The following is a 21306-nucleotide window of genomic DNA, read 5'->3' on the forward strand; positions in this document are numbered from 1 at the left end:
ATTGAGCGGGTTAAGAGATATTTCGCAATACGAGTACTCCACTCCTCTACTCACAATAGAATTCCCTAAGCCACCAGGCTTGAAATTTTGGGTTTGATCAATCTGTAATTGCACCGTCTGCAGTTCGATCTAAGCATAGTACCCAAAATTGTCTGCTATGAAGTCTTACCTGTCAATGACTTCTTTAGCTTCAACTACAATAATACACAGGCAAACAATCGATACAAACTCAAGGTAAACTGTTTCAAACTCAATTGCAGAAAATACGACTTCGGCAACAGATTGGTCAATGCCAAAATGCTCTACCCGACTCCATTGTTATATTCCTCTGTTTATGTTCATGTTCATACCTATACTTGTTATCTTGTACATATTTGAAAAACAACCAAACAACAAAATGAATGAATGAATGAATGAATGAATGAATGAATAAATAAATAAATGAATGAATGAATGAATGAATGAATGAATGAATGAATGAATGAATGAATGAATGAATGTCAGTGACTTTGGTGATTGCCTGAAAAAGTCCCTGTAGTTTTCTTGGCAAGGTTTTAGAATTGGTTTGCTTCCTTCCTAATGCTGAGTATGAATGATTGGCCCAAGTTCAAATAACTAGCTTAATGCCTAAAATGGGTCTAGAACTCACTATCTCTTGGTTTCTAGTTTATTCCCTTGCTGTGGTTCATAGTGGGGCAAATTTTGGTACATATGCTTCTATTCCAATGCTATAACCATAATACAGTTCTGACTGTCAATTTTATCTACTGATTAAATTTTATCTACTTTCCCCTCCAAGTACCTAAATAGTTTCATATAATTTGTGCAGAATTCCTGTGAGAGTCTTCCTGTGGATACAATATATTCCCACAGAACAATCTGTATATGGAGAGTCAGTGACTTCTCTAGGTTGTGTTAAAGAGAGGGAAAGCTTTTCCATCATTCCTCACATTTACAATTTAACCTGAGGATACGTTTTTAGAATAAAGCTCTGGAGAAGTGAGAATTCAAATATTGCAGGAAAACAATTCATCAACTACTTTGTACAATAGTAACTCGGTTTATTTAAAATTCAGTAAAAAGAGAGCAATTTTGAAGCGCTACAAGGAAGAACACTGAGAAAAAAGAGACAGATCTGAATGGCAAATGCTTTTCTATAAAGTCAGTAGGATATGAATCTAATTCAAAGTCATAACTGTCACCATTTTCATTTTCTGAATTATTTCTTCTTACATTACCCATGTTTTGTAGTATATAATGGGTCTTTGATGTTGAGATTAACACCCCTTTGAACTCAACAGTGCAAAGCAGTATATCTAGTTAGAATTCTTGTAAACCTCATTGTTCAACTCTATATTCTGTTTAAAAAAAGGCTATTACACAAAACCTCACTCCTGAAGGATAAGAGTGAGAAAACAAGCAAAATAGATCATAGAACAAACCCATTCAGACTTCTTAGTCAAGGCATTAATGACCAGGCTTTGGGTATCTTATTTTGGACACATTATGCAAAGCCTCATCTTCCTTTACTGAATAGTAAAGGGGGAAAAAGAGCAAACGGTAGATGGGCAAATCTGCTTGCAAACTGAGCACTTCTTGTATTTGGATTTCATATTATTTTACCTCACTGAAATTCAATGGTGTAGACATTGCATTCTCTACAAACTAAGTGTACCTCAAATTAAATTCAATGCCATCTGGGGTTTTTTTTAGATTCTTTATTTTTTATTATCATATTAAATATATCCAAATGTTCTCCAACATTTTAAGTCTTTCATATTACTTGGGGATCATCAGTTGCCTCCTTATGCTTCCACTGTTCATAATTTCTTCATCTTGTTTTAAATCTCAGCAGATCTTTCTCACTTTCTTTCTCCCTAGCTCCTTTCCTTCATTACTTTCCTTCCTTCCTTCCTTCCTTCCTTCCTTCCTTCCTTCCTTCCTTCCTTCCTTCTGTCTGACTTTAATTTACTTTGATAGAAAGCAGCTTTATATTTTCCAGAAGATGAAAAACATTTATGCAAATAAAAGCAGTTTCTTTCTTTTATCTATCTATCTCAGACACATCTCCTGTCTGTATGCAGATTCATCATTGTCTCGAATGAGACCAATCACTGTTGTATCATTTGCAAACTTCAGTACTTTAACAGAGGGATCCTTTGAGATGCAGTCATTGGTATATAGAGAGAAGAGAGGTGGAGAGAACACACACCCTGAGGGGCTCCTCTGCTAATTGTACAGGTATCTGATGTGATTTTGCCTGCTGCTTCCTGTCTGTTGGGAAGCTTATGATCCATTTACAAATGTGGTCAGGTCTAGCTAGATGATTTAGTTTAGTGAGAAAGGTATCTGGAATGATGGTATTGAATGCTGAACTGAAGTCTACAAAGAGGACCCTTGCATAGGTCTTTGGAGATTCAAGATGTAGTGCAGAGCCATCATTTGTTGTCTATTTGCTCGGTAGACAAATTCCAAGGGGGCTAACAGCAGATCCGTAATGGTTTTCAGGTGGACCAGCACTAGCCTTTCGAAGGTCTTCATAGCTACAGATGTTAGAGCAACTGATCTGAAGTTATTCAGTTCCTTGAAGAAGGGTTTCTTCAGCATTGGGGTGATAGTAGAGCATTTGAAGCAAGAAGGAACATAGCACATCTTCAGAGATTTATTAAAGATGCGGAGGAAGATGAGGGCCAGTTGGCCAGCACAAGCTTTTAAGCAAGAATGAGTTATCTTGTCTGGGCCTGGTGCTTTTCCTGGTGTTTGTCTGTGAAATAGACCTTGCACCTAATTCTTTGTAATCAACAGAGGTGGTGGGCCCAATGGGATGGGGTAGCCTTGTGGTGCAACAAGAACAATCTTGAACTAAATACACTCAAAAACTGTAGAAATGGTGATAGATTGTAGGAGAAATCCTCCTATACTACTACCTCTAGATAACACCACATAAAGAGTAGAGTCCTTCAAGTTTCTAGGTTCTATCATCTCTCAAGACTTACCTAATATCAAGAACATCATCAAAAAAGCACAACAAAGAATATTCTTTCTATGCCAACTCAGAAATCTCAAACTACCCAACGAGCTACTGATTCAATTCTATAGAGGAATTATTGAGTCTGTCATCTGCACCTCTATAACTGTCTGTTTGGCTCTGCAACCAAATAAGATAGACACAGACTTCAACGGCTAATTAAAACTACAGAAAAAACAATTGCTACCAACCTGTCTTCCATTGAAGACCTGTATACTGAGTCAAAAAGAGGGCTGTGAAAATATCTACAAACCCTTCACATCCTGGACATAAATTGTTTCAACTTTTACCCCCAAAATCACGCTATGGGGCTCTGCACACCACAACAACTAGACACAAGGACAGTATTTTTCCGAATGCCATCACTCTGCTAAACAACTAATTCCCACAACACTGTCAAATTATTTACTAACACTGTATTACTATTCTTCTTCTTAGCCTTTCTAGTACCTATCTTTTCCTACTTATGGCTATAACCATGTTGCTTGTATCTTTACAATTTATATCATTTTATTGTTCCTAGTAAGATTTGATTGCTTATTAGTATCCTATGACTATCACTAAGTGTTGTATCTTATAACTTTTGATGAATATATTTTATTTTTCTTTATGTACACTAAGAGCATATGCACCAAAGACAAAAGCCTTGTGTGTCCAATCACACTTGGCCAATAAAGAATTCTATCTATATAAATATCTAGAAAGTATTTATTTCTATATCCAGATGACAGATCCTTTTTTCTGGATACTCCTAATCTTAAACCAATTCTTTCTTAATTTTGCTTCATGCTCATAAATATTTTTGAAATATTTTGGAACTCACTAAAGTGTACATTTTCCTTATATCAAGATCTATGCTAAATTACACTTCCTTCAAGTTGAATACCAAAACACAAGGTCAGATTGAGGTTAACCTGTTGAGACTAGGCTTAAATGCAAAACAATTTCATTTGTATCCTTATCTCACCTAATTTTTCAATAGGATACAAACCCCTATATAACCCCAAAACAAGTATACTTTCAATTATGCTATTTCTATTCAAAAATAGAAATATTCAAAAGGTGATGGTCTAAATACATGTTGAAAAGACTTGACAAGTTTTCATTTCCATTAATAGTTTTCATTAACATATGACAATACTACTAAGGTCATCCCTTCAGTTTTCTGTTCATTTCAGTGAAATGATAGAGGGAATACATGCCTTCAGGCAATTTAAACAAGTATTTTAATAACTTAAAATGTTCTTAGTTTGCGCCGCAGTTAAATTATTTAGCAACTTGTCTGGCATAATTATCTGCTGTTAAATGCATTTGTTAGAGAAAGAAAAATTTATCTTTTTAGCAAAAGAAGTTGAATCCATGCTTAAAGAACAAAATATTAATTAAGTCACTTGCTCCATACACAATAAATATGCCAGACTTTAGAATTATTGTTTGAATAAGTTTAAAAGTACAAGAAGAAAGTAATGTTTCCCTTCTATTCATGTCAGCATGAATATAATGTATAATAACTGCTCTGAAGACAAATCCCTCCTAAATCATAGACAATTCTAATTAACCAGTTTAAAATGCCTTGGCAATTAATATTGTCCATCTTTTTATAACCACAAAACATGTAATACTAAAATTGCTACCATTATTAAATATGGAGTTAAAAAAAAACCTTTGATCCAGATATTTCAGTTCTCTCAATAACTTGTAATTTTATGAACATGGAAGTGGTTATAAGTGTCACACTTTTTACATTCTGCATAATCCTTTGAGATTGGATTATATCAAAAGTTATGATTGTTTTCTTAAAATAAGCTCTTAGAATTAAATGTATTCTTATATAAAAGTGCAACCACGTATAAGCTGTTCTAAAGACTCAACAACAGAATTAAAGATTACAGTGGATAAAGGATAAAGAACTTGAACCTTAAGTAACCTTATTACTACACACAAACACACACATATACACAACAGCGAGAATCTTGCTTAAAAAGGTGGCAAAACTGACTGTTTTAATTAAACAAAGGAATGTATCTAGCTTTGTTTATACTTGGAAACCACTTCTGGACTTTTTGCTTAAAACTGGAAAAAAATTAAACATTGATTTTCGGTTTTGATGTTTAGAATAATTTTCTAATTGTAGAAATAACTTTAAATGTTGTGAAGTCTAATTCCAGTTTTATTATTTTTGTAATCTTCTATATCAAAAAAGTCAGAAATCATTATTCCTTTTCTTCTTGTTTTTTGTTTATATGTTTTTAATTTATTTTTGAATTAAAAATATTCATGAAACCCATGAATATAGGTTTATTTATTGTAATCTTGAAATACAGATACTTTATGATTCTGAATTCCCAGCATTTTGCAAGTAGAGAATGAATAACCAATAATTAATGGGAAAAAGTAGTCACTTTAATTTCCCTTTCTCAAAAACACCTTACCGATTGTACTGGATGTACTCATCATTGCCTACCACAAAATGAAAAGCAGTCTTCTTTTTTTCTGCCATTGTTTTCACTGCTATATTTGGATCGATGTTTTTTTTTTGGGGGGGGGGTGACACACTTATTCAATTGACAATCAAACCTAGTTTAATTCTATTGAAATAATTCTAATCTGTATTTTTACTTAAAATGCTAAGCTAATAAAAATTATACAAAACATAGCATTATCTTTACACAATATTCCGGACATGCTAAGATCTTTCCTAATTTTTTTCTGGTGATTAATTTAAATAGCCTTAAAATTATATTTAAATAAATGAAACACAGCTACAAGACATCAGATACAAAGTGCTCAGTTATTTTATGTTTGCAAAATATAAAACAAAACAAATGACTGAGACGCCAAACAGAATCCTCAATATAATTAATTTAAAGGCACCATCTAGCCTGCCCAATTTTGCAGGGAGCTCCTGAAACTGAGGTTCTAGTTTCCTTTTCTACATGGATTATCTTGCATGAATTATTCTACAATCAATCTCCACACATTTTAGAGCTCTGCTGCAGGTTCTAGTGTCACTATCTGGGTGCTCTGTGATAAAGTTCTGTGTGAAGAGCATCCTCAAACCAATCTTATACTTTCAATTGTCCCCATTTGGGCAATACATATGGAGAATGTGAGATTGGCTTGTGTGTGTAGATGGGGCATGTTTATTATTAATTGCTATTATTTACATCCTATTATGCAGTATAATAAGCTTCCCAAAATATGTGACAAGCAATCTCAGGATTGTAAATAAAAATGCAACTGATACTATTTAAAACAAAGATGTATACACCTTTTGCTTATTTTCTTCCCTTTTTTGTAACTAAATATAGAGATATCAAGAAAAAAAATAGTCCTAGCTTGGCTGAAGACATTAAGAAACTATCTGAGGAAAATCATAAAAGAAGCCAGCCACACTACATAAGCAGCAACAAAGCAGGGCATTGGAGAACTCCGTTGTTTCTCAGCCTAAGAGCTGTGGTTTCAACACCAATCTGCACGCAATTACTTCTTCCTGTCTTTGTTAACTATTTACAGAATACAGAATAGAGTTGGAAAGGACCTTGGAGATTTTCTAGTCCAACCACTTTTTCAAGCAGGTATACTATATCATTTCAGACAAGTGGCGGTTCAGTCTCTTCTTAAAAGCCTCCACTGATAAAGCACTAACAACTTCTGGAGGGAAACTATTGATTATTCTGTTAGGAAATTTCTTCTTAGTTCTAGTTTGCTTCTCTGCTTGATGAGTTTCCATCTGTTGTTTCTTGTCTTACCATCTGATGCTTTGGAAAATAGGTTGATCTTCTTCTTCTTTGTGGCAACCACTCAAATATTGGAACATTGCTATCATGTCACCCCTAATCCTTCTTTTCTTTAGACTAGTCATATGCAATTCCTGCAATAGTTCTTCATATGTTTTAGTCTCCAAGCCCATCTTTGTTGCTCTCTCTGCACACTTTCCAAAGTCTCAACATCTTTTTTATGATGTGGTCACCCAAACTGGATACAGTATTCCAGATGTGATCTTACTAAGATTTTATAAAGTAGTACTACTACTTTTCATGATCTTGACTCTATCCCTCTGTTTATGCAACCAAGGATTACATTATCATTTTTGGTTGCTGTGGCACCTACTGGCTCAGTTTAAGAGATTGTCCACTAGGACTCTAAGACACCTCTCACAGTTACTGCTTTTGAGCCAGGTTTCACATAATCTGTGCTTGTACATTTGGTTTTTCCTGCCTACTTGTACGAAACAACAACAACTTTTTTCTCAACTCACAGGCTCCTGCATGGTTTTATAATATTTCTTTATAATGTTATAACTATGGAGTTTTATAACCACCACAAATCATTTTGGAATTGGTAGTATATAAGCATAATAAATAATATATAGCTGAAAAATTACAGACACTATAGGAAAGGCACCTTCTGAATCTAAGCTATCTATTAATAGAAGGTCTATATACTCAGGTTGAGATGCCATGAAATAGGCTGTTGATAGTTTGCTTTGAATTATAATTTAAAAGTCCTCTTCACCTTACTGGTGGCAATTTTATAACGATCTTAATCACTCTTCCCAATGACATCATTTGAGAAGGAAAGGATATACAGTTAGTCATGGTTGAAGAAGATAAATCTTCTGAAGTAAAAGGAGAATCTGTGTTCTATTCCAACTGTTCCATATTCTCCAATAACCACACATTCCTGCCTATGTCTATTTTCCTGGATAATATCACACCATTCACTCTGGTCAGTATAAGCCAAACATAACTATTGCTTTCAGAAAGTTCTCAAAATGATGAATTGTCAAAGGGAATTGTCAAATTGTCTGCCACTTCACAGAACATAAGTCTGAAGATCCCCTCAGAATGACAGTTTGGGGACAGCTTGTACTGTGGGAAATTGATCCAAAGAGCCACAAGCCTTCTAGCTATTGGGAGAGAAGGTTAATCATCTACTCTGAGAATGTGGACATGATCATAACTGAGAATGAAGTATGATGTTGATCTTGTTCTTGGCTTTCCTGAATCAATGAAATATTGTCATGTTTACCCTTGTTAAGCCATATTTAGTCTTTATTGGGTGTTTCTTGCATTGTTCTTAATAGCAGCAAAAAATTGGCATAATCTTCATTCATTACATGGTTCTTACATTTAGAAAGTAAAGATATTGTATTTGTTAGATGCTTTTGGCAATAATGTTTTTATTCTCACCCAGGAATATGTCCCAGGAGCATATCTGCCAATAATATATTAAACTATACAATGCTTAATTTTTTGTCCTTGAAATAGAAGCTTGAATTCTTTCTTATTAATGTTTAATTATTCTTGAGGTTTCAAACATTATTTCCAATTATGTTTATTCGATTGCATTCTTCTTTTCTTGTGTCATATCCGTTATCGGGTGTTGGTGATCATGTTGGTGATCATATTTTTGTCAACAGCTGCATGAAAAAGTGCTGCTGAGTTTTGTCCAAATCTGTCCCTTAGGTTTTGAAGCTATGATGTTCTTTTGCCTAAACCTCATTTGCCTTCAACTTTTCCCTGGAGGATTAAGTATGGTGTATTTTTTGGGGTGTCTCATCACATGTCCAAAATATTCTATTGCATTAGAGCATTGATAGAACTGAGCGTTAACAGCAGAAGACCCTAGATTCATTTCATAGTATTGCCCATCACAAAGATGCAACAGCAAATGATGAGAAAAGTGTCTGCTTAAAATACTGAAAGCCAAAGTTAGATTATATAATAGGATCTCTTGCAGGATGACATAGCAGGAAACAGTCAGATAAGAAGGGAAATAGACATGTCAGTAGAAACTCCTAAAATGGCAGTATCTGAGGGGGAGCTGGCAAGCCTTAGATCATGACGAATATCTTTTAATATTCTAACTGTATCTCTTCCCATAACTGGTCATGTTATATACAATGGCCTATACAAAATACATTTTATAGGGCATATCAAATTTTTCACCTTTAAATTTCCAAACATTAAGAGTGCTCAAAAATTGTGACATGACTTGGGGATTGTAGATATATTTTGGTCAATTAATATAATTTAGATGTGCTTGGTAAGTAACTACTTAAATATCACAACTTTTTATCAATTTGTTTCACTACACAGAGACATATAAAATCATTAACAAATAGTTATATAAGGAATAGATTAATTAAAATCCATTAATTAATGGTAACCATATTAAACATTCTACATATTGTGTATGGGAAGATCTAGTTCAATGATCATGAGTTGTTCATTAAAAGCACATTCTGAAAGTTCAGTTTATGGAAACTACCAACCCCCTGGACACTATAGGTTTCTATAGGATGGTGAAATAAAAAATAAATGAAATTGAGAAATATGTCTTCCAACTATTTCATTCAAAGTTACATTTACATTTATATTAATAACAAAACAGGTTTCATAGTGCCAGGTGGACAGCTGCATCAGTTACATGCTAGGACTTGCCAGAGTTGGATTTACAAATGAATAGTACATTAATAAGCCAAACAGGACAAATTAATCCCCACAAGAGGGCATTTCAAACAAAATATTAAATCAAAAGAGATAGTAGTCTTCTGAAATATTGCCAGATGAAAAAGCAAATGTTTTTGGTACCTCATATTTAGATTACAAGTCAAAGCTTGATACTATAGTACTCTAAGATATCCAAAAATGGATTTGTAATTAGTAGTTTCATAACTTATTTAGTAAAAAATATTAACTATATATAGAAAAGAGTAGGTCATCCATGGGATTTATTCTTCTTGTATTAGAATCATAAATGTGCTGACTTAGCCATAATAATGAAATCTAGTATGCATTTTAATATATAGTTAAGAAATATTTCAATCAACATGTATTGCAAGTCAATGAAAATTTCTCCACAAAATAGTCCCAGAAAATACAGAAATCAAGTCATAAGGTGGAAGACAATTGAAAATGTTTCAAAATCTTGGAGGGGGGAACACCTGTAAGTGTAGCTAGAGACTTACATGCTTGATTGGGCTGAATGCTACAAATACTGTATGTTAACTACAACAATGTATGTAGTGAATGTGATGGACATAAATTGGTATCACTACCGCACTCTAAGGATGAATGTTGCAATTAAAAGAGGGCATTGCCTCATTGAAATCATCAACAACCTAGTTTACATAAATGGGGTAGCAAGAGGTGATGGATGCAAGGATTTCATAATCTGGATAAGAACTGGAAGCTATAAACTACATACAATATTAGTATCGCATAATCTTTTCAAAATCAGTAATTAATTTTGCAGAAGTATGTTTCCCAGATAGTGATAATTTACCCTTAATCTTAGAATTACATCTGCATGACCAACATATTCATTTAGATTCTGATTATAGAGAGATTGAATAGACAAGCATAAGATAGGTACAAATGAAGTTGTCTCAAAGGTTAGAAAAAAAACTATAAGCAGATTGAGTGCAGATGATTTTCTTTAGTTGTGCTTACTAACAGTTATCTCAAGGTCCACTGATTTGTTCATTGTTTATAATATACAAGATTTTATAATATAGTGATTCAACATTTTGTCTCCCTCTTGCACCCTGGAAAATGCCTATATTTTACAATATTTTTTCTGGATGGCCAAAGCCAAATATTGGGGGGAAATGGAACAATCCTTGATAGGCAATTGCTTCTGATTATCTCCCAAATGTGAAAAAATCAATTTGAAATAAAGAAATATCTATTGGTGGGTCACTGGTTCTATTTTTAATAGATAATGATGTCAGGCTCACAAAATCAGAAACCAGCATTGTTCAAATGAGTGCAAGTTTATTCCATGCTATCCCTAAACAAAAATCTGAACTTCTACTAATGGTCAATGCAAATTGGTGATGGATAAGAATCAACTGAATTCAAGGAGGACAGGACTTAGATCTCTTGTGGGTGCAAAAACTCTAAACTGATGATGCACTTCACTCTTCCCCCAGACTCAGCCTGGTCATCTCCTACAGGTAAAAACTAATATTCATTCCAGTGACCTTGGTTTCTCTCATGCTGGCAATAATGTTAAATCTTCTTGTTTATAAAACTCTCTTCATACAGAGTTTTCCCACAATTTATTTTACATTAGGCTTTGAAAATGCTAAGTATAAGACCATGAATTTGCAGCATCCATTTACCAAAGAATAAAAGTGGTATTCTAATCACCTATATTTTATGCCTAATAGCTATACTTCCTCCCAATTTTTCCATATCTGAATTCAGTGATCATTAGACTTTGTTTATAGCTCTAAAATAAATCACCATAATGAAAAGTGCATCTTATTCTGCCACTGGACATGGAAACCACAATAAGTAGAAATCAGACTTTTCCAAGTGGATGCCCTCCAGATGTAATATGCATGTAATTACTCGCTGGGAATTCTGAATGTTCTTATATATCTGGAGAATTGGAGGAACTATTATAAATAATTCAAATACTTTATGAAACACCTCTATTCTAATTTTCTGCAACTGCTAACTTCCTAGAAGGAATGGATTATGTGTTGACTTTTCTTCTGTGATCCAATGAGTATGGGCACTCATCACCAATTAACAGTCAATTAATTCTTTTAGAGGAATATTGCTATAGAATTATTATCATTAAGAATGAATGTGTTTCTGCAATCTTATTTATAAACTTTATAAATAATATCATCATGTGCTAAAATAAAACATTTAGCACATATGTTTGTGACATTGAAGTATGATCCACCTTTGTGCTGCTATTGGGATACGACTGTACAAAATGCTCCATTGAATTTATTTGGACAAGTAATATTTCAAATCTCAGTCTGCAAATGCAGTCTATTTTATATTCAGTACAAAAATCACCCTGGCTCTTCCCAGTTCCTGATTTGCATTTTATGTTGCTGCAGAAAAAAAAGACAAAAATAGCTGCTTATTCTAGCCTTTCGTTAATTTTCCCCTCATCAGTTTTTAATACAGATCTATTTTGCTGGATGTGAAAACAAATTTGATCCTGCATTCTGCACACTTTCAACTTGGTCCAGCATCGATCATAAATAGCTCCAACTTGCTATCCATCACTGACAGCAATTTTGCCTATTCACATTTCATGCAACTTTCTAAACATTAGTTGTATCAGTTTGTGCACAAAGATAAATGAGGACAAACTCGATAGCAATACTTGTGTCTTGCAATTGTACGTTTATTCTGTCAGTCTGGGACTTTTCAGAATTAGTTGATACTAATTTTCATTATCTCCATCCAATATTGTTCTGCTTTAAGAAATTTCCTCACTGCCCAGAAAACTTGCAGAAATGCAAAGAGGCTGAGTAAACTGTTTAAGGTTAATGGAAGAGCTGTAAGCAAAGTCAGTGGAAGCATGAAATGAAGCTGTGGGTTCCAACCTGAGCTATGTTTTTTTTAAACTTGAAGAAGTGTTGTAGCTTGTTTTAAGAAATTTGAAGCACTAATTTGTATATTGATTGACATCAGAAGAAGACAAGCCTAAAGGTAGGAGGGCTTGAAGTATTTCTTTATGGACATGAAAAAAATATAGTGTACATTTAATTAGCGTCTGATTTATTTATTGGTTTATAGCAAATTCACAGTAATGTATGTATTAATGAAGTGAGATAGGTGAGGTAATCAATCCAATTACAATGGTACCCTTGACTTAAAACAATGAATTGAAGAAAACGTATCAGAAACGTACATTTCTCTAATCATTATTTGAGCACCCAACAATATTTGCTACTCCCCTAAGTGTTGTAGTTAACATTGTTTCAATTAACGCTTCCACTGTCTTGTAATATTCTTTGGGTTATTTTTAATATCCAATTGATATGTAACTGAACTAGCACCTTCATTTCCCCGGGAATATATATTTTGGTAAAAGAGTCTTTTCACTTGAAAATATCTGTTACATAAACATAGGACATGGTTGTCCCATAGCACTTTGATTACATAGTTCCAGACTAATATCTGAAGTGTTGAAAGGAACTCTAGCAATATAAAACAGTGCAGCTTTGCACACTAATTTTGGCCCAAAGGAATCAGAGATATCAACTGTTATTATGCAATCATTCACATTATCAGAAAAGGTTGGGCAATATTGCTGCTAGAACCAGAAGATAGAGGTTTTATCCACCCAGTTTGGTCTGGTTTCTGCAACCAATTGCTATTTTATTGTTAGTTAACAGCCAGGACAGTTGGGCGAAATAGTCCAAAGTCAAACCAGGAAGGAAGACTAACATTGTTCATGATGCTTTGAAGAGAGTGCTCAGTGCTAAGTCTCCCAAGAAATGAGTGAGTAGCTTCCCTTCCTAGGGGTGGGACTCCAGCTTAGGTATTCAGGTACCTTAATTATGGGTACCTGCTATTTCCCCTTTCTTCCCTATATGCTCCATGAGTAATGAATGTTGGAAATGATCCTTTGCTCCTTTCTTGAGCAGATATATTTTAAGAATTTGGGGGAAGAAGAAGTGGCAATTCAGTTCTGTAGGGGTCATGCAGAAGAGAAGATTGTGGGCAAGGTCTCCATACCAAGACAACCAGGTGGGAAAACTAGATGCTCTCACCATCCACACCTCAAAATGGAAAAAGGAAGAGTTATCTTTAGCAATACTACATCTTGCAAAGATTTGCTAGAGATACAACTCAGAGGGTATCATGGGCTCCTTCTTTTGAGGAAACCTATTATATTAATTTATAATTGTCAAGTGCTGGGAAAATCAGGAGATTCAGGCAGTTGAGTATAAAGATGTATTGCAAGCTTAAGCTCTCTATAAGAATCTGAACTATAACTGTCAAAGGAAATTAGTGGGAGTTAAGGAAGGACTGGGTGGATTGGACATAGATTTCTTGTCAACATGATTTATGGCACATTTGACCCCTCCCTCCAGCTCAGCCTGGTCATCTCCTACAATAATATTGAACTAGAAAAAATCATCTTGATTCCATATGAATCCATTTTCTTCACTACTACCATGGCTTTAAGCTGTTCATATAGTGTATAATGTGTTCAAAGGTCTGCAGTCTTGGAAAATATAGGAGTTAATATTATAGCATTAAATAAATAATCCTGATAAGCAATGCAAGTTGTCATGAAATGAGATCACATTTCCTATTTACTTAGTTATAGTAAGTACATGAAAAATAAAACAATGGTTAGCCTCACATTCTTTTGAAATATGTTATATTCTGTCTCTAAAGCATATTAACCAGATAAGATTGATGGAAAATGTCAGGATTTCATTTTGACAAGAAATCTGCTTCAGACATCATGAAATGTTTAAAATTATGGCAAGCAAAATATATTGCTCATTTCTTATAGTATTAAGTCCTTGACATAGATTCATTTAGTCATTATCATTCTTGATAAACAAGAATGATATAAAATGTTGTCACATTTGTTTTTTAAAATTCCTTGGGAGCTTTGATTTTTTTTCTTTTGGTAAATTTAAAATCCAGAAACCAAATCTTGACATTATCAAGTTTGTTTCATTTTCACTGATGTAAACCACAACAGTGCCTCCATTTTTCAATCAGCTCTTAAAGTAGTTTTAACCACTGTATGTTCTTTCTTTGGGAAGTGAATACACTATTTTAAAAGATGCATGAGAGAATATCAGGCAAGAAAAGAAGTCTTCCGAAATAAATTTCCTCTGTGTTAGCTGCTGCATCTTATCTAAATTACCACTCGTGACCTTTATGGGAAAAATCTATAAACATGGGAAACATTTCGTTATGAAAGCAGGTTTGTGTTCCATGCCCAAGTCCCATGCTCCTACTTCTGCTAATACAAGGTGAAGTAAGCCATCTATCTTAAGAATTTGCTATATTTTAAGTGCTTTATGTTCTTTGCCACAGTAGAATAATAAAAAAAAATCATTCTATTTTTTGCAAATTTCATCATCTATTCAAAGTAAAAAGCAATTTATAGATTTCCTTTCAGCCAAAGACAACTTGAAACTACATTTTAAAAATGGATATTTTTTTCTCAGAAACACAGATCAAATACTCCTCAAGCAAAACTTTTAGACTTACATCTGAGACCTAATAAATTTTCCCCGGACATTTGGAGCCATTTTTAAACAAGTAATGCAAAAGAAACATGCAATTGGCCAACAAGAAATGCAGTTTTAATACTTTAAAAGAAAAGCCAGTTAAATCTGGGTTTTTTTTCAGAATTTCCCACCAAAAAAAAAGGCTCTCTTTGAATGTACTGTATTGGACAAAGAGGAAGTAAAGTCAAAGAAGTATGATTTTTGTCTGTGTGCATTCAATTCAGTTTTTAATTTTTGAAAAAAATTTCTGGCTTAGTTGTTCTCTCAGTTCTCAGTGAGTTTCATTCTCAGTTTTTAATTCCTACAGTTTTCTTGGCAAAGTTTTTCAGATGTGGTTCATCATTTCCTTCTTTCCAAGGCTAACAGTCAAGGTCATCCTCCTTGCTTTTTGCCTAAGGCAGGGCTAGAACCTGAGATGGTATTCAGCAGGTTCTGACCAGTTCTGGAGAATCAGTAGTTGAAATTTTGAGTAGCAATAGCAATAGCAGTTAGACTTATATACCGCTTCATGGGGCTTTCAGCCCTCTCTAAGCGGTTTACAGAGTCAGCATATCGCCCCCACAGTCTGGGTCCTCATTTCACCCACCTCGGAAGGTTGGAAGGCTGAGTCAACCTTGAGCCAGTGAGATTAGAACCGCTGAACTGCAGATAACAGTTAGTTGAAGTGGCCTGCAGTACTGCACCCTAACCACTGCGCCACCTCAGTTCTACTTTAGAGAACTGGTAAATGCCACCTCTGACTGGCCTGCCCCCATCTATTCTTTGCCTCCTGAGTCCCAGCTGATCAGGAGGAAATGGGGATTTTGCAGTAACCATCCTCTGGAGTGGGGAGGGAATGGAGATTTTACAGTATCCTTCCCCTGCCATGCCCACAGAAACGGTAGTAAAACTTTTTGAATCCCACCACTGGCTAGAACTCACAGTCTTCCCATTTCTAGCCTGGTGCCTTAACTATTACACCAAACTGGCTTTGTCAACTGCTATCCTCCTTCTCAGGCTCTGAGAAATACATGACACTTGTTGAGGGATGTGCAACCAATTTCAGCTACCAACTCACAAGAATCAAAGGTTGCCCTAACTTGGTTGTGCACTTTGTAAGATCTGTATTAACATTTTTTTTCTTTCCTTCTTTCCTAAAGCATGTAACAAAAGTCCACACTGAGGAGACTTTAGTTCTATCCTCAATATTTAGGTAGCATGAAAATATCCCACTAAGATCAATGGGACTGTCTGGCAGGATGATTAGCTTTAACTGGACAGGGTGACTCCAGATGACAGCAAAAAGATACAGAAAATCCTAACTCTTTGCCATCTGCCAGTGATTATCCAGATTCTTACACAGCCCATATATGGTAGCTTTATTTTGAAATAAACTACCAGCACCTCTATATCCACTACCACCTGATAAAATGTTCCATCAACTGAAACTCCCACTATTGTTTTTCGTTATAAATAGCTTTATGTTTGCAAAGCCATGGGACACATGATCAGATGTGTTGAGTCTACTTTAATGTATAATTGTTGACAGAATCTTGCAAATTTGAAAGTTCATTTCTCCCCATCTTCTTTGTAGCCTGAAAAACCAGAAATGGTCTCTTCTGAACTTCCTGCCCTGCCCTCTATCTGGCTGTGTCCTAATCTGTGACTGTTCCCTTGACAGCATGCCTTTGCCCACTTTCTGAAGATGATTCCCACAAATCATTACACCACCCAAACAAGCCATTACTGAGGGATAAGTTAGACTATTCCCGTCTAAGTTTTGCTTTGGACCACTGGTGGGATTCAAAATTTTTACTACCGGTTCTGTGGGTGTGGCTTGATGGGTGCGGCATTGCTCGTGGGCATGGCTCGGTGGGTATGGCAGGGGAAGGATACTGTAAACTCCATTCCCTCCTCACTCCAGGGAAAGGATACTGCAAAATCCCCATTCCCTCCTGATCAGCTGGGACTCTGGAGACAGAGAATAGATTGGGGGGGTGGGGGGAAGCAGGAGAGGTGGTATTTACGGGTTCTCTGAACTATTCAAAATTTCCGCTACGAGTTCACCTCTGCTTTGGACCCTAAAGAGTATTATTTGTACCCTTGAAACTAAATGGCAAACTAGAGACAGAACCCAGTGTCAAAAGGAAAAAGTGTCCATGCATTTTGTCCAATAGGATTGTGATCCATAAGCCCTTTCTCTTTCATTAACGAAGCAGAAAACATTGAGTGGCAGAGGACTAGGAACAGAATCTCATGTGGAAGATTTGTGAGTTTCAGTTCTGGTGTTAATATCAGCTTATGCTATGCATGGTTCCAAATGAACTCTATTCCTTAATTTTCAACATGCATTTACCCGAAACTCTAAATTAATGGTTGGTCAAAGATAGTGAGTCATGAGTCTTTTACTAAAGGGACTTGTTTTTAAAAGGTGTGCTACCATAAGGTGAGAAATTATTGTTAATAAAATTATGTATAATAAATAATTAATAGTTATGAGCAAACTATCATGGCTGATTACTTATGGATGAATTATTCTTATCTCTTTGCTTTAATTTAATTACTAGATAGACAACCACACAAACTTTCCTTCCTACGGAAACAATAAAGTAGTCTATTCATGGCTGCTTTACTTTAAAAATATTCCTCCAAATAATATAAGGTCAGATATCAAAGAATAGACATTTATAAAATCCATTTATAAAAGTGGAGATTGGAGTTGGAATACTAAAATATTTCACTTCAAAGAAGACTTTTAAGAGCGTCACCTGTATTGCACTAAATCGATGCCTACCTTTTCATAGTTTTTATAGTTTCCAATGAAAGAAGTTTGTACATTTTATTTACATAGTCAAGGCATATCTTTTGTAGCCTTTAAATTATATTGATTATTTAATCCCATATCCCTATTCAAGACAATTTGGGACCTGAAGTATCTGGAGAGCCAAAGATGCTATAGCACAGCAATTCTCAAACTTACAAATTTGGGTAGATTTAATTCCCAGAATTCCATCCCCCACCCTCCCCAAAATTCTGGGAGTTGAAGTCCACCCATCTTTAAACAAGAGGCAACTGGACTTTCTGGATTTGTTTGAAGATGTTTCACTTCTCATCCAGGAAGCTTCTTCAGCTCTGACTGGATGGCGGGGAAATGGAAGGATTTATACTCTATTCAGATAGCTGGCCATTTGCATTCTTTTAGCAGGTCGTTAAGGTTTATCTGTGTCATCAGGGTCACCTGAGTAGTGCAAACTGGTGTGGAGCCTTCTTGGAGCCTTCAAAGAAAAACCAGAAAGTCCAGTTGCTCTTGAAAAAAGCATCTTTGGCACAGCCATGACCTGTATGACTGAGAATCTCCATAGACATCCATCTTTAAAGTTTTCAAATATGAGAAACACTACTATAGATTATAACAAACATTATTCCTAATCGGATGTCCTTTCCCAATGTTATGTCCTTCTTGGCATCTTTATGAAAACTATCTTACCCATTAAATAAGCTTATTATTTTCCTTTAAACCATTTTTTTCAAAGTATAATATCATTAATGTTTTTATCTACTTCAGGAACACAGTGTGTTTTCTATTAGCTTTGATTGCTCATTGTGGCTGGGAAGTTTGATTGAATTGCTCTTTCTCTTAGTGAAGAGGAAATATACCATCCATTTCAAATGTCAAAGAGCTTGAGCACCAAGCACCTCATCCTCATCCAAGCACCATTTAGCTCCTGTTTGGGCTTTACTTTTTGAAATTCAAGGGTTTTTTAAAAAGAAATGTAGTAGGCTAAAAAGTCCATAATAAGATATCAATGTTTTTTTGTTGAATACTATAAGCAAATAAAATAATACCCTACAGTATTTCTTACATAGTATTCATTACCAAGGCAGAACAAATTGGGGTTATAAGCAGTCAGTACATTAACAAATATGTATTTGCAGCAACTGCTTCCATGAATTGATGGACTAGGTCACAACTAATAATCTAAAACCCTGAGATTATATTGGTTACCACAAGTACTTGCATTGTTTCTCATCTTTTCTGTTCCTTCTGGTAAGTGAATGGCGTTTAAAAATAATAATGTGGAAAAACTAACATCTAACAATCACTAGTTTTGAAAAAAATGTTTTTATGCAACCATTGTCTCTTTGAACGCACCCATTTGCCCAATCACCTGCACCAGGTGATACTTCACTGAAGCCAAATCTGTCCTTGCTCTAAAAAATACTGCAAATTTATGGACCAGAATGGTGCACTGCTCAGGATGTTGTCATTCAGTGAAATGATGTTTGCTTTGAAAGATGAAGATACTGCTTGAAAAACCAAAAAACTTTGTTTGCAATCTATAACATTCATTTATCTCATAGAGGGACAACCATAGAGTGGCATCAGAAAAGTCAAGATAGCAGTTGCACAGTGCAATCAAAGCCCCATGCATTGTTTACACATATTATATGTGTTACTTATCTAAAAAGGGTGAGTGGGTTAATGTGTGATTATGACTGTCACCTTGGTATTTTGATCTCTCTCTCCCTCTCTCTCTCTCTCTCTCTCTCTCTCTCTCTCACACACACACACACACACACACACACACAAACAAACATGATACCATGGCCCTCTGCATAGAGGACTTCTTTTTTTTTCTTTTTTCTTTTTTTTTATTTAAAATTTTTTAATTTTTAATTTAAAACAAGTACAACCTCTTTCTTTACATGCTATAGAAAGTGTATCAGTCGGTCACAAATAAACTTTCGTACATCTCCTCCACAGTCAACAAACATAACTCATGTTAACTCAAGCATTTTAACTCAAATATTCATACATATCACCATCATCATATATCCATTTTCATTTGACTGTAATTATTATTTAAAAATATTGATAATAATAATAATCTTAAACAATACATGCCCACACCAATGGGAAAAAAAAAAACAAAAAAAAAAAGAGAGAAAACAAAAAAAAAAAAACCAAAGGAAAAAAAAAAGACAAGGCAGGGGGAAAAAAATAACAAACACACACACACACACACACACAAAGAACACAGGTATATATTATATATATATATAATGTATATCAGCTGGTTACAACATGTTTTGGTGCATCTCTTCCATTAATTCATATTAATTCAAATATCTTAACTCAAATGTTTACCATATTGACATCATTATACCTCCACTTTTAGTTAACTACAGTTATTTAAACATCCTTCAACCTTAACTATGCCAAAGAATTAATCCATAACCACATGCTGACATTTCATTTACTTGTTTGTAAAATCCTCTATTAACATCAAATCCTCATATCCTATTTTAGCTGAACATCCATAATATTTAATACCAAAAACTCCATCTTCCATGCAGTATAATTTATTATCATTCTCCCTTCTTTATGTAGTTATATCGTACATCATAGCATTTTCCCCATATTAATTAACATTTAACTGTATATATTTTATTTTATTTTTAATAGTGGTAATTATTGTGATTAATAACCTTTATATATAGTCCAAAAGTATTACCAACCTTCCTTTCTCATATCCAATTATTATTTATCATATCAACTCCACATTATATACATTACTATCAATATCAATTATTATTCAGCTATGTCTATTACAAATAAGAGTAATTAGATTTAGCTAATTTTAAGTTGTATTCTTCCATCTGTCAGCCTATGTCTCTCCAATAACAAAACCTTCTCAGTCCTATTGCCATTCGTTGAATAGATTTACCAAGTGTTTTTATAAGCAAGTCCAAACAGGGATATCTTCGCACCTTTTTGCTCAGGATGTCTCTGATGAGATAATAATGTTGTCCCAGGCTTGTTAAACTTTTCAAATTGACTTTAATTCTCAAGGGTGGAATTAAGAAATCTGCCAATGATGTTTCATAAAGTGTAGATTCTTTAATACTTCTCATTTCTCCTGCAATCTGTCTCTTAAAATGAATCTTTTGTATAGCTCCCCCCCTTTCCAGCATTGCATTTCTTTCTTCCTCCGAGATAGACCAGACATCATTTCTCACAATTTTCATTTGTATTTCAGGAACATTCAAACATTCCACGTTCTCACCTTTTCCTTCATATTTTAATGTCAAATAATCCATTTTTTTTCCAAATCTTTGATATGAATCAAACAGCTTCCGAAATGCAGAAAAAAGTATTTGAAATGAGCCCTTGGGGATATAATTCGACGCCATGTTGTGTCACAGTTAGAGACTCTAAGATATTTGCAAGTAAAGACACACTGGGAGCTGTGCGATCTTATCTGATCTT

This window comes from Thamnophis elegans, chromosome Z, assembly GCF_009769535.1.
Source record: "Thamnophis elegans isolate rThaEle1 chromosome Z, rThaEle1.pri, whole genome shotgun sequence".
Lineage (NCBI taxonomy): Eukaryota > Metazoa > Chordata > Lepidosauria > Squamata > Colubridae > Thamnophis > Thamnophis elegans.